This window comes from Myotis brandtii, unplaced genomic scaffold (genome assembly GCF_000412655.1).
Source record: "Myotis brandtii unplaced genomic scaffold, ASM41265v1 scaffold344, whole genome shotgun sequence".
NCBI classification, from domain to species: Eukaryota; Metazoa; Chordata; class Mammalia; order Chiroptera; family Vespertilionidae; genus Myotis; species Myotis brandtii.
The window spans coordinates 6,550,842-6,562,822 of record NW_005363247.1 but is presented as its reverse complement, the minus strand read 5'-3'; the positions used below and the strand labels follow the sequence as shown (position 1 = coordinate 6,562,822).

The 11,981-nt window shown below is 39.7% G+C and overlaps 1 protein-coding gene across 13 annotated transcripts in view; it reads left to right on the top strand.

The window, feature by feature from the left end:
* MCTP1 (multiple C2 domains, transmembrane 1) overlaps positions 1 to 11,981 on the top strand; it is a 448,818-nt gene that overhangs the window by 146,256 nt on the left and 290,581 nt on the right. The gene's annotated exons all lie outside the window — the stretch shown is intronic.

The window sequence follows — 11,981 nt, the reverse complement described above, 5'->3', positions numbered from 1 at the left end:
TATTCAGAAATCAACTAAGGTCTGAAAATGATTTGCTGCATTAAAATACTTTTCCCATTCTGACCTCTTCTTCATGGTGTCTATTATTTTTATATTTCCATGAAAGATGACTATGACATTTTACTATTTTAATTGAAGTTTTTAAAACAAAAATTAAAGATAACTAACAACTGAACATAATTTTTATTTTAAAAGTATAGTTCAATAAGTCAAATTAGTTAAGAGTATTGTATCAGCTGTAAAAGTTCCATCATTCCTTCCTTTACCTAAGTAGCATATAATTCATAGAAACAAAACTTTGGAGTTAGAAGGTCCTTTAGAGATCAAGTAACTCAACTCTCACTTTTTTGCCATGAAAAATATTCTGGCACAGGCAAATTAAATGACTTTTCTAAGGTTTTATATACCTTACAGAGCTAAGCTGGACACGGGATTCCTAACACGCAACTCTGCAAACTTTTCACTACGTGAGTCAGTGAAAGCATCATTATCTGGATTTGTATTCAAATGGTGCATTGGATTTTCACTTTTCATTACAATGTTAATTGTGCACAGAATAAATCAATTTAAGTTTGGCCTAATTTTATTTGGGCCACTAAACATTTTTTACCATATTTTTTAGAAGGGCATATTTTATCCACAGATTCTACATAGAAGCTTTTCCGAATACTTAAAAATTGATCTTTAGTTTAATCACTTGGCAGTGCAGATACACTTGTAATTGCAGAGAAAAGTTCACATTTAACCACTTGTGCATATCTAGGACTGGATATTGTTTTCCACCCCTTCCAAATTTACAGATCTTCAAAATAAATGCATACATCAAACTGACAGAAAACTCCATAAATGCAATTTATTCTATTAGTAGACAATATATACACTTATTTGAATCATTTAACCAACTAAATGATTGCTAAACAATGCTCTATACTAACAGAAAACTCCATAAATGCAATTTATTCTATTAGTAGATAATATATACACTTATTTGAATCATTTAACCAACTAAGTTGAAATGATTACTAAACAATGCTCTATACTAATAACTGTACTTTGAAATCAAAGCAGTAATTCACTGGAAGTTCCCCCCCATAGCCTCTCTCAGCGTCTCCTTTGGGAGCTGGATGGACACACTCAGGAAGTAGCCTTCCAGATGCAGTGTCTCTACCTCCCCGGGGGAAGGTCCCTGAGGAGATGGCCCAGTTGCAGACCAAGCCAGCTAATGTGGTCTGACCCCCTTCTTTCTAGGTAAGAACCAGCAAAGATTGTGTCTCATTTGTTTTCTCATTTGCAACTGCAGTGGGAAATGAGGGAAGCAGGTTTTTTCCAGAGTATTCTTCGGAATGCTAGTTCTATGAAAACGGCATATTGGATTCCCCCTTTGAATATTCACACTGAAGACAAAAGCCAAACACTTTAAAAGAGGGGTCTGTTTAATATTCTTTAACCCAATATATTTCAAACCAACCCATTTTCAAAATATTATCTATTCTCATCATGGAACACACTTGGGAGACGCAGGTTAAACATCCTCCATGTGACTGTATTTCCTGGGAAGAGGGTGGATATGGAAGGTGCTGTTCCCTCAGGGTCTCTGTCCCTGTAAGTCTCTCATAATGTGAGCTCAATACTGAGGATAATTTTGACTTTGAGATTTTCACCTCATTTTCAGTAATGTCAGAACCACCTAAGATACTGTTTTGCTGAACTGGTTTTCTCACAAAACAAAGGAAGCTCAGGGCAGGGAGTGATAAACCCCTGAAGTGGGAGGCAGAGATTTCACAGAAATGCTATTTAAGGTGGATCTATCCTAGAGGGATGTATTGGCATTTTCCAGGTGGATGAGAGCACAAGCAGCGAGGCATGCATGGCTTAGCATAACAGGCCTGGAAACTGGTTTAAAAGTCAACAGCAGTATCTTTGGAGTGCACTAAGGTGGAAAGAGGAGAATGGCTGATGAGGAAGTCGGCCCAGGTCAGCTCATGAAGGTCTTTCAATGCTGTGCTAAGGATGTTAGCCTTCACCTTGTAGGACAGTGATTCTTCAACTGGATGGTTCATCAGATTCACCATGAATCTTTTTCAAACTGTGTATACCGAGGTCTCACACACAACACAATAGGATTCATTAGGTTAAAGGTAGAGCTCAGGAAAGTAAACGTTGGGAAAAGCACTCGGGTCATTTCAATGAACACATCTCATGAAAACTTGAGGCATCAACAAAGGGTTTCAAGGAGGGGGACGGTGCAATTGGAATTTTGAAGGCTTTGGGGATGGAGGTTTGAGAGGTATAATTCTAAAGGCCAGGACACCCATTTGGAGGCTCTCAGAGCTGTCTGAGCAAAAGGCGAGTAGGGAAACAAAGGCAGTAATGTGGGAGTGAGAGGGGCTGGATGCCACAGGTCTGGTCTAGATCTGGCCCATAGTATTTGGTGGCTGACCGAACGTAGGTGTGAGTGAGGAGTGTCCGGATTTCTGCGTGATGATGATGACAACCAGGGCAGGAAACACTGAAGGGGATGCACCTCAGCTCCTGTTCATTCCTCACTCTTCCCTTCCCGCCTACCACTTCGCTACCTGCGGCATATGTAGCATGGCCCTGCCTCAGGGCACTGACAACTTCTTTCATAACTTTGCAGCCATCAGACCTCTGTGCAACTGAGCACCTCCTTATTGAAAAGACAACAGAGAAGCCATGGAATATTGGTAGAGTTGTCCTAAGACCAAGAAGGCACTTGAAATATGGGAGTAACCATATAGGAAAACAGGTGAATGAGAATCTTTGTAGGGGAACTCACAGAATACCCTGCACTGTGAACCTAGTCAGGGCTGTGATTAGTCATTTTCCCATTCCATACTTAGAGGTTGAGGAGGTGGGGAGGGGGGTGGAGGAGAATAGTCACAAAATGCTTAATGAATTGGTGTTCTCAGTCCTCTTCCAAGCAAGTCTCAGCAGCAGAGAGAAGGTGAGCCATGGGTGTGGGTGAAGAGAAAACCAATGAAGTGAGGAAGCTGAGAATCTGCTGAATAGCCAAAGAATAGCTCGGGCAAGTGTCATTTAATGGGCGTGAACCCTTCTTTTGCCAAGGATACAAGAGAATTAAGGGAAACCGTGCTGTGAGGTTTGGTGAATTCCCTGAAAGGGAGGATGGTTTATCTATACAGGATAGCAGTACTGGTGAAGGAAGGCCCCGTGAGCTGCAATGTGGCTGTGGGGTAATGTGGTGAGCTAGGTAACAAGGTGGTAGAATGCTTGAGAAAAAATCTCTCAATACATCCCATAAAAACAGGTAATGAGTGGAGTCCAGATTTGTAACTAGAAGACCTGGGTTCAAATACAGACCCCAAAACATATTGTGTGAATTTGAGAACATTATTTGCCATCACCAGGCTCCAGTGTCCTCCTTGTGAAATGATTATAAAAAATACCTTCTTTGGAAGTAGCTGGCATAGGTTGAATGTGGAGTACAATGTGGGTCCCCTCATGCTGCCAATATTTCCACCTGATCAGTGCCCAAGCCCATTCACATAATTACAATTCAAGCATACAGTAGACTAGTGGTCTGTGGAGCAATCTGTTCATGTGAGACAGTCTTGGGTGAAAATTGAAACAGACTGTTTTGTACGGGATAAATTTGACAGCAGAGTGATTGATTAGATTGTTGTTTTCAAGCTCTTGTTTATGTTTCCTCAGCCTTATGTAATTTGTTTTGTTCAGGATTTATACAACGAGGGTTAGGAGGGTAGGATTGCATGCACTGCAGAACTGACGGAATGCTTCCTAATACTGATTTTACTGGAACATAAGGGAAGCTCGTGAAACTCTGTTCTAGAGAGAGAAGGGGAATGGGGTTCATTGGTGCCTCCAGAACCAAAGCCAAATATGCTTAGCATCAATATGCCAGTGACCCCCAACCACAACACACACATGCACACTCACGAGATTTGTAATAAATAGTCTCATATTAGAGTCTAAGAAGTCCAATAGTTAAGAATCTGTGTATCAGTTAAACTGTAAATGAAGATTTATTTTTCTCATGGACCTATTATAATTTCTTTAGCATGAAAATGCTGGAAAAGAGCACAAATAGATGGACTTTTATATGTACATATTTTTATTTATTCTGTTTTCGTGGGAGCCCAGCAGAGAAGAAAAATATACAACTCACCTCTCATGTGATTGGTAGATTTTAATAAAAATATAGTCAGTGTTAAATTTTATTTAAGACAGTTTATGTGATCCTGGATGTTGTTCTGATTTTTAGATTTATTAGTCTGTTCAGTGGCCACAATACCGTGAAACTTTGAATGTACAAGGGCCTCTATACCTCACATGCAAAATTCACTGGTTGCTTCAGTCCATTCTCTCCATGCATTCAAGAGTAAAAAATTAATTTTTGAAAGCTTTCATGCCAGATACTATGGGGACACACTTAGCAGATGAAGTGTACATAGTGTATGCTAGCAAGGATCTTCAATCACTCTCATGAATTTCAAATTATAAGCTACGCTGAGTGACATTACATAATGTAGAAGGTAATATAGAATATAATAGGGGAGGTTTATTTAGATTATGGGCTCAGGAAAGTCTGCTCTAAGAAAGTGACTTTGAACTGAGACTAGAGGTATATAGAGTTAATTTTGGATATCCCCATTGTTTGAAAGTTTGTGAGATTAGAGAAAACTTAAGTAAAGTACCCAGCACAGTATTTGGTACAACGGTATCCAGGAAATTCAGATCCACTCTACCTCCTAATCAATGACTCTCCAGCCAGGCAATTCTCTGGGCTGCAGCTGCTGCCTTCACTCTAGGTTTGGTGAGTTGTAGGTGAGTCCAAGCTTAGCTGTATGCCTACCTGGTCCACAACATTTCTGGTGGAGTCTCACTGAACATGCTTTCATATAAATTTCTGCACATATCAGCTTTGTTCAGGATTTCCCTGCAGATATGAGCACTCATTCCTCTCCTTTACCCTGCATTTTCCAGTCCATTCAGCTTGGCTCTGAGTCTCTGCCTCCTCTGCTTAGGAACAGGTTCATCTCCTGGAAGCCCACTGCCACAGAAGACATTGTCATTTACCAAATGAGAGATGTCAGCATGTCCCCCATCCACCCCACAAACCACCTTCACCAGGTCACATCCCTCCAATGCCGTTCATAGTTAAGATTAGAATGAACTTTATCTGCCCACTAGACTTTGTGGCTCCTACTCCTAGGTAGATGGGACTAATGCTCCATGAACTCAGTAAGTCACAGCCCAGGCCTGCCTAGTCCTCTCTCCCACAGTCAGCCTGCCCTTGATGATACAGCCTTGAACATGGCCAAAGTGTCGTGGGTAGCTGGTGAGGTCCCAGCATGTTGCTCCCTGGGCATGGCAATACAGGACGCCTCCCAAAGCAGAGGAGACGGTAGCAGAGCTTGTATTGGGCTCAGACCACACTGGACTTCCCTGAGGAGAGTGATGGCATCATCTGGAGTGGGTTAGAAATGGACTGGGTTTGAATGAGTTGTCAGGGGTTCCAAGGGTAATTATGAAGGAACCAGAGTCATTGTGGATGCATGGAGGTTTGGAACTCCCTAAAGGTATTCCTCAGTCTGTACCATAGGACTGGAGTTCCTCCTAACAGAGAATGAGGGAACTAGAGGAGATGGAGCAGGCCTTGTCCTCAAGAGCCATCAAAGGGCTGGGGGCACTCCAGGCAGCAGGAAGCAGGTGCACTTCTAGCCTCATGGCTCCAGCACCTCTCCCCACCCAGGGCGAGAAGCAAAGCTGGGATCTGGGGTATCAGGAGAGCAGAACTGGCTTGTGACTACAGACTAGTGGGCCTTTCATGAACTTGGTGTTGGTTGGTGTGTAAGAAGAGAAATGAGAACTTAGGTGCCAATCAGAGAGTGCTTTGACATGGTGTGAAAATGATAACCCCCACCACAGAGAACAGGAAGACAGTTTTGACAGTTTTCTTCTCTCTGTGGCTTCTAACACAGAGAGAAGAAAACTTTTTGTAGTTTCAAGGCTGCTGGGACCACTTATGGGAAGGGATGGTCTTTGTCTTTCTGTCTGAAGCTCCCACAGTAGAGAGGAGCTAAAGGACGAGGAGCAGCCAGAAGAGTACGCTCCAGGAAAGGATGCCTGAGCTGCTCCTCACACGTGCTTCCTATTTTCAGATTCACACATAGACAAGCAGATCAGATTCTGCCCTTGCAGGAAAGTTCCCTGGCCTATTCATCATAATATAGCATATTTCTACCTGTTATTCGGTTGTTGTTGTTGTTATTGCTGTTTTTAAGGCCTATGATTTCAAAGGCTGGGTTGAGTAGGGGATGGTCCTTGTTAGCAGTTCCTTTATTATTTCAATTTATTTTTTTTAAAGTATATTTTTATAGATTTCAGAGAAGAAGGGAAATAGGTAGGTAGATGATAGATAGATAGATAGATAGATAGATAGATAGATAGATAGATAGATCAATGATGAGAGAGATTCATTGATTGGCTGCCTCTTTCACACCCTGCACTGGGGATAGAGCCCACAACATGGGTATGTGCCCTGACTGGGAATCAAACCATGACCTCCTGGTTCATAGGTCAATGCTCAACCACTGAGCCATGCCTGCAAGGCTCCTTTATTGTTTAATGTGATCAACTTGACTTCTGTCATGGAAGACCCACAAAGCCAGTGAAACTGTGATCTGCAAAGTTAGGAGTTCATCAGAATACCTATACTCTATGGACTTTAAAATGATTTTATAGTCAATTTATGTACACTTACCATTCACTGACCTACTAATAATATAACAGAGCTCCTACCATGGCATTAATGCCCATGCATCACATCACCCCTTTCATTCTGAGTAACCAGAGTAGGCGATGAGAAAAACAGGACACATTTCGAGAAAACAGGTGACTACAAAAACAAGCACAGTTCTTTGGCTGTCAAAATTTGCTATGAAAATTAAGATTGAGAACATCGGTTTTTATTATGTATGTAGCACAGACTGTTCTGTTGTTTCACAGTTTAAGAAAAAAAGAAAACAAAGAAGAGTTACCTGCTAGTCTTGTGATCTTCTCCTAAGTCTGATTTGCTTTTAGCTATAAAATGCTACTACTGATATTACATCAGGCTGCAAATGTGCAAATATAATGTAAAATTTTACAATTCCTTTTGCAGGCTCTGTATGTAAGACTGGAGAGGGCAGACTAAATAGAGTAAACAGGCAGCTGAAGCTTTGAAATATTTACCATTTACCAAGTGTCCCCAGATGCTACTATAGAAAACTAGTCCAGAAAGCTGCAGGGCCTGTGCAACTGCCCTCTGCCACCAAGACTTTAGCATACTAGACTAGACCATCTTGTGTTTATTTTTTTATAATTTTCATTTCTTTTTAAAAAATAATTGTGGCCAAATTCTTACTTTCACTGTCCCCAAGAATTAAATATTTATTTTCTTCTTCCATTTCCATACTCTCTCACTTGTTCTCCTTTGCAGTAAATTAAATCCATTTTTTCCTCATTGGATATTTCTTAAGAGAACCTATCCAAGACCTGATCCCTGTCTTTGAAAAGCTTACAGTCACATGTGGCTCGGTTCCTTTTGCAGTCTTGCTGTACATATAATTCATTTTAATTTGATTTGGATAAAGTAATAATTGAATAGAATATTTGCCTCTTTTCCCTATCAAAAAATAAAGTATTAAAAGTTTAAATTAATTAAATTATTTGTTTTTAAATTGAGGTTAAGAAATGTTTAAAGTTTATTTTCACAAAGTATATATTTAAAATATTTGAAAATACATGCAAATATATTTTGTAGGTTAATAGTAAATATAGTTTATTTTTGTATAATTATTTTTAGAAAGTTGTTAATTTTAATATATGACATAAATTCTTTTGAATTTTCTATAGAGACAATAGAGGAGATAATATATAGGTTAGAGATAGTTTATGAATAATATCAATTTTATTTCTTGTTGTCTAAATTTTTTTATTTTATTTTCATCTTTACCACTATACTCAGGACCTCTAGTAAAATGTTGAATTGAATTGATGATAGTGGGCATCCTGTCTTTTTCTCTATTTCAAAGATGAAAATTTAATATTTTACCATAAACTGCAATGATATTTGTTAACCATTTTTATCAGATTTAGAGAGTTCTCTTTATCATTGGCTTGCTAGAAATTTTAAAAAATTAATAGATATTAACTTTTATCAAATGCTTTTCCTATATCTTTTAAGATGGATTTCTGGATTGAGTATTGGTGTTAGTGTGTTGTTGTTGTCATATTTGGTTGATCATGTTTATCTGTTGCAGATATTCTCATATAAACTGCCATCAGTTTGCTTCAATATCAATTCCATTTGTAGTAGGTTATCTGGTTAACCCTATAGTGCATCCTATGTAATAAAAGCCTAATATGTTAAGTGACCAGTCATCCAGTCAGCTGTTCAACCAATCAAAGTGTAATATGCTAATGATATGCTAAGGCCTCTCAATTGCTTGCTATGATGTGCACTGACCACCAGGGGGCAGACACTCCTACTGGTAGGTTAGCTTGCTGTTGGGGTCCGGCTGATTGGGACTGAGCGAGACAGGCTGGACATGTCCTGGAGCCCTCCCGTGGTCCCTTCCTAACTGGCCAACCTCCTGTGTCCCTCCCTGGCCTTGATTGTGCACTGGTGGGGTTCCTTGGCCTGGCCTGCGCCCTCTAGCAATCCGGGACCCCTCAGGGGATGTCAGAGAGCCGGTTTCGGTCCAATCCCACAGGCCAGGCCAAGGGACCCCACTGGTGCACAAAATTCATGCACTGGGCCTCTAGTATATTTATAAACAGTTGTTGGAATCCTATAATTTTCCAGTAATTAGACCTTAAAATGTGTTGTAGTTTGAATATAAACTATTCATCCATTTAGTGCTAAAGCTGATTTTTACATAATTAGATCCACCCTTTTGTTTCATTGTTATCAGTCTTTCTTGAACCTCCATTGCCCTGTCTCCCACTGGAACGCGGAATAGGTAGGGTAGGTTGGCTGTGGAGTTAATTGCCTTGTTGCAATTGGCTTACTAGTAAGTTAACAACCTTTTGTGGATCACACTTTAGGGAACTGTAGGGGTAAACATTCTATGCTAAAAACTGAGGCCTAGTGATTTTAACTGAATTACCCAACTGGGGTAAAGTCTTGAAGATTGTTACTGCCTCTCAGATGTACTTTCAGTCAAATTGTCTGGGCTCAAGCCCTAACTTACTGGTTATGTGAGCTTGGTCATGTTGCCTAACCTCTCCTTGTCTCAGTCTCTTTGTAGAGTCATTTGTAAAGATTAAATGAGTCAATATTTGTACAATGCTTAGAAAAGTTCATGACACATAGTAAATATTCAATAAATGCTCATGATTATTACTACTATTGACTATTTCCCAAAATTGCCAAAAACGTTTTCTTGTGTTGAATGTGCAATTGAATAAATAAATGCCTGTATATATGCTATAAAAAGTAAGTATTGATATTTACTTACAATACTAGAAGAGGAACTACAAAACTGGAGGAGCCAGTAAATAAAGATATTACTAAATAGGAGAGTCATTGGAAATCCTTATTTTCCAAACCAACACAAAAGAATTCCATTGAACATTTATGGCTTACTTTGTAAATATCATGGTTCCAGAGTGTGTATTAAGTGATGACAATAAAAATATACTGCAGATTTATGTTTTCCTTTATATCTGTCATCTCTCTAAGGGTCTACGTCTCTTCTTATTTGTTCCAATTAGTACCAAGTAATTTTCTTCCATACAGTGGGGGTTTGACAGTCAATGACTTGCGGGTGGGGGAGGCTTTCACTTTGATAAAGCATGTCAAATCAGAAATTAATCTTATTTAGGAGTTGTTCTCTAAGTGGGGAAGGGTAAACACTGAGGGGTGGGGATCTATTGTGGGTAGCAGATCTCTGTCACACCTGTCAAGTGGGTGATACCTGGTCCTCAGAGATCTAAGTAAGAACTGGAGGAATTTTCATTTTATCCATTTTTATGTCTTCTGCAGGTTCTACACAAAATAATGATTGCTAACTTGAATCATGATTTATTCTTCTAAAAATCTCAAGAAGTTAATCTTCCTGATTACTGTTCTCTGTTCAAAAATTATTTTATTTAGTTTTATAGTAATGATGTATTGAGTTTGGCCTCTGGAGACATGGAAACATGCCCTGACTCCACTAAAACTAACTGGATGACTGTGGACAGGCCTCTGCAGCTGTGGGAGCATTACTCGTCTCATCCATTCTGTTGTATAGTGTCTTATTTCTTGAAAATGTTAGAGCAGGCTAAGATCACTTTAAGCTTTAAATATTCAATATTCCTAAAAGCAAAAAAAATAAAAACCCAGTATTTCCTAAACTTATAGATTAGAAGAATGATCAAAATCAGCCTGGGCTCACTCAGCAGGGCAGTGGAGCCTGATCAGATGATTCTTATGACAGGCAAGTTTGGAACATTTAATCATAGAAGACAATTGCTTTTCACTGGCTGCCTAATATCTTTTTTAGTTGTGAATTCAATCTTAGTATTACATAATACATTCCTTCTGCTCCAATATTCTGCTTTTTACCTTGAACCTTTGTGAGTGGTTGACTGCCTCCTTGAATTCTCCTCAGTCTTTTGAGTTGTGGAGGCCATACCTGGGCACAATATCAGTCAGCGTGATTGTGTTTCTATTTGTGAATCAAAGTCCATCACCATCTGCTTGGTACCTAGTAGGTACTCAATAAGTGTCGCTTTCCTCCTTTTTGTGCTCCTTTAGTTTCTCATCTTCTTCTTTTCTTTCCAATTCAAAGAAAATTGGTTAGGTAGAGCCTTGCTTTTCAAAGTGTGGTCTGTGGACATCCTGGGAGGTCAGGACTCTCTCCAGATCACAGAATCCAGTCTGCATTTTGAAGAGGTTGCCAGGTGCTTCCCCTGCACATTAAGATTGGAGAAGTAGGAATTAGAGGCAATGCATGGGGATTTTCACAGTCCTCACTGCTACCCACAAAAGAACCCTGAAGGCCCTGATCTATGTTCAGTCACGGTTTTATATTCATGTGAAAATAGCATATTCATAAGCACATTCATACCTTGAGTTGTGTCTACGTTGGAGTGCATGAATTTACAGGAACTGTGCAGCTTGTCATTCTGATTTAAGGTGGTGGAGGTATGCTTATTTAAACCAATGGAAAGAATTCATGCTTCATATGCTCTTCTTAAAATCTGGAAAGAATTCTGTCACTTCAAATTTTGGTCTGCACTTCCCCAAGCATTGTTTTATTTCTCTAATTTAAATTAAAAAACTATGGAACATTCACAAATATATTGTTTTGTGTCTAAAAATACATCTATTGATGTATTTCTTTGTCACATTTTACTTGCTGTAGTAACTTTCTGAGGTAAAGAAAGCTATAAAATGTTTTTCCCTGTTGAGATATTAGTTTGTTTTCATTTAACTGTTGCATGGCCAGAATTAAGTGAAAACCTCTGGATTTTCTCTTTGTACTAAAATTTGGGTTCAACTGGAAGTCTACTTTTATAAAACAAGCTTAATGAAATTTTGTGTTTAGAAACTACACCTTAAAAGTCCTATGGCGTGGCCAGCATGGCTCAGTGGTTGAGCATTGACCTATGAACCAGGTCAGGGTTCGATTCTGGGTCAGGGCACATGCTGAGTTGTGGGCTCAATCCCCAGTAGCAGGCGTGCAGGAGGCAGCCAATCAATGATTCTTTCTCTTATCATTGATGTTTCTATCTCTCTCTCTTCCTTCCTCTCTGAAATCAATATAAGTATATATATATACTAGGGGCCCGGTGCACAAAAATTTGTGCACTGGGGAGGGGGTTCCCTCAGCCCAGCTTGCCCCCTATCACATACTGGGAGCCCTAGGGGATGTCCTACTACCTGCTCCCTGCTCCCTTGGGGAGTGGGCCTAAGCCACAGTCTGGCCACCCTTTGTGGGAGTCGA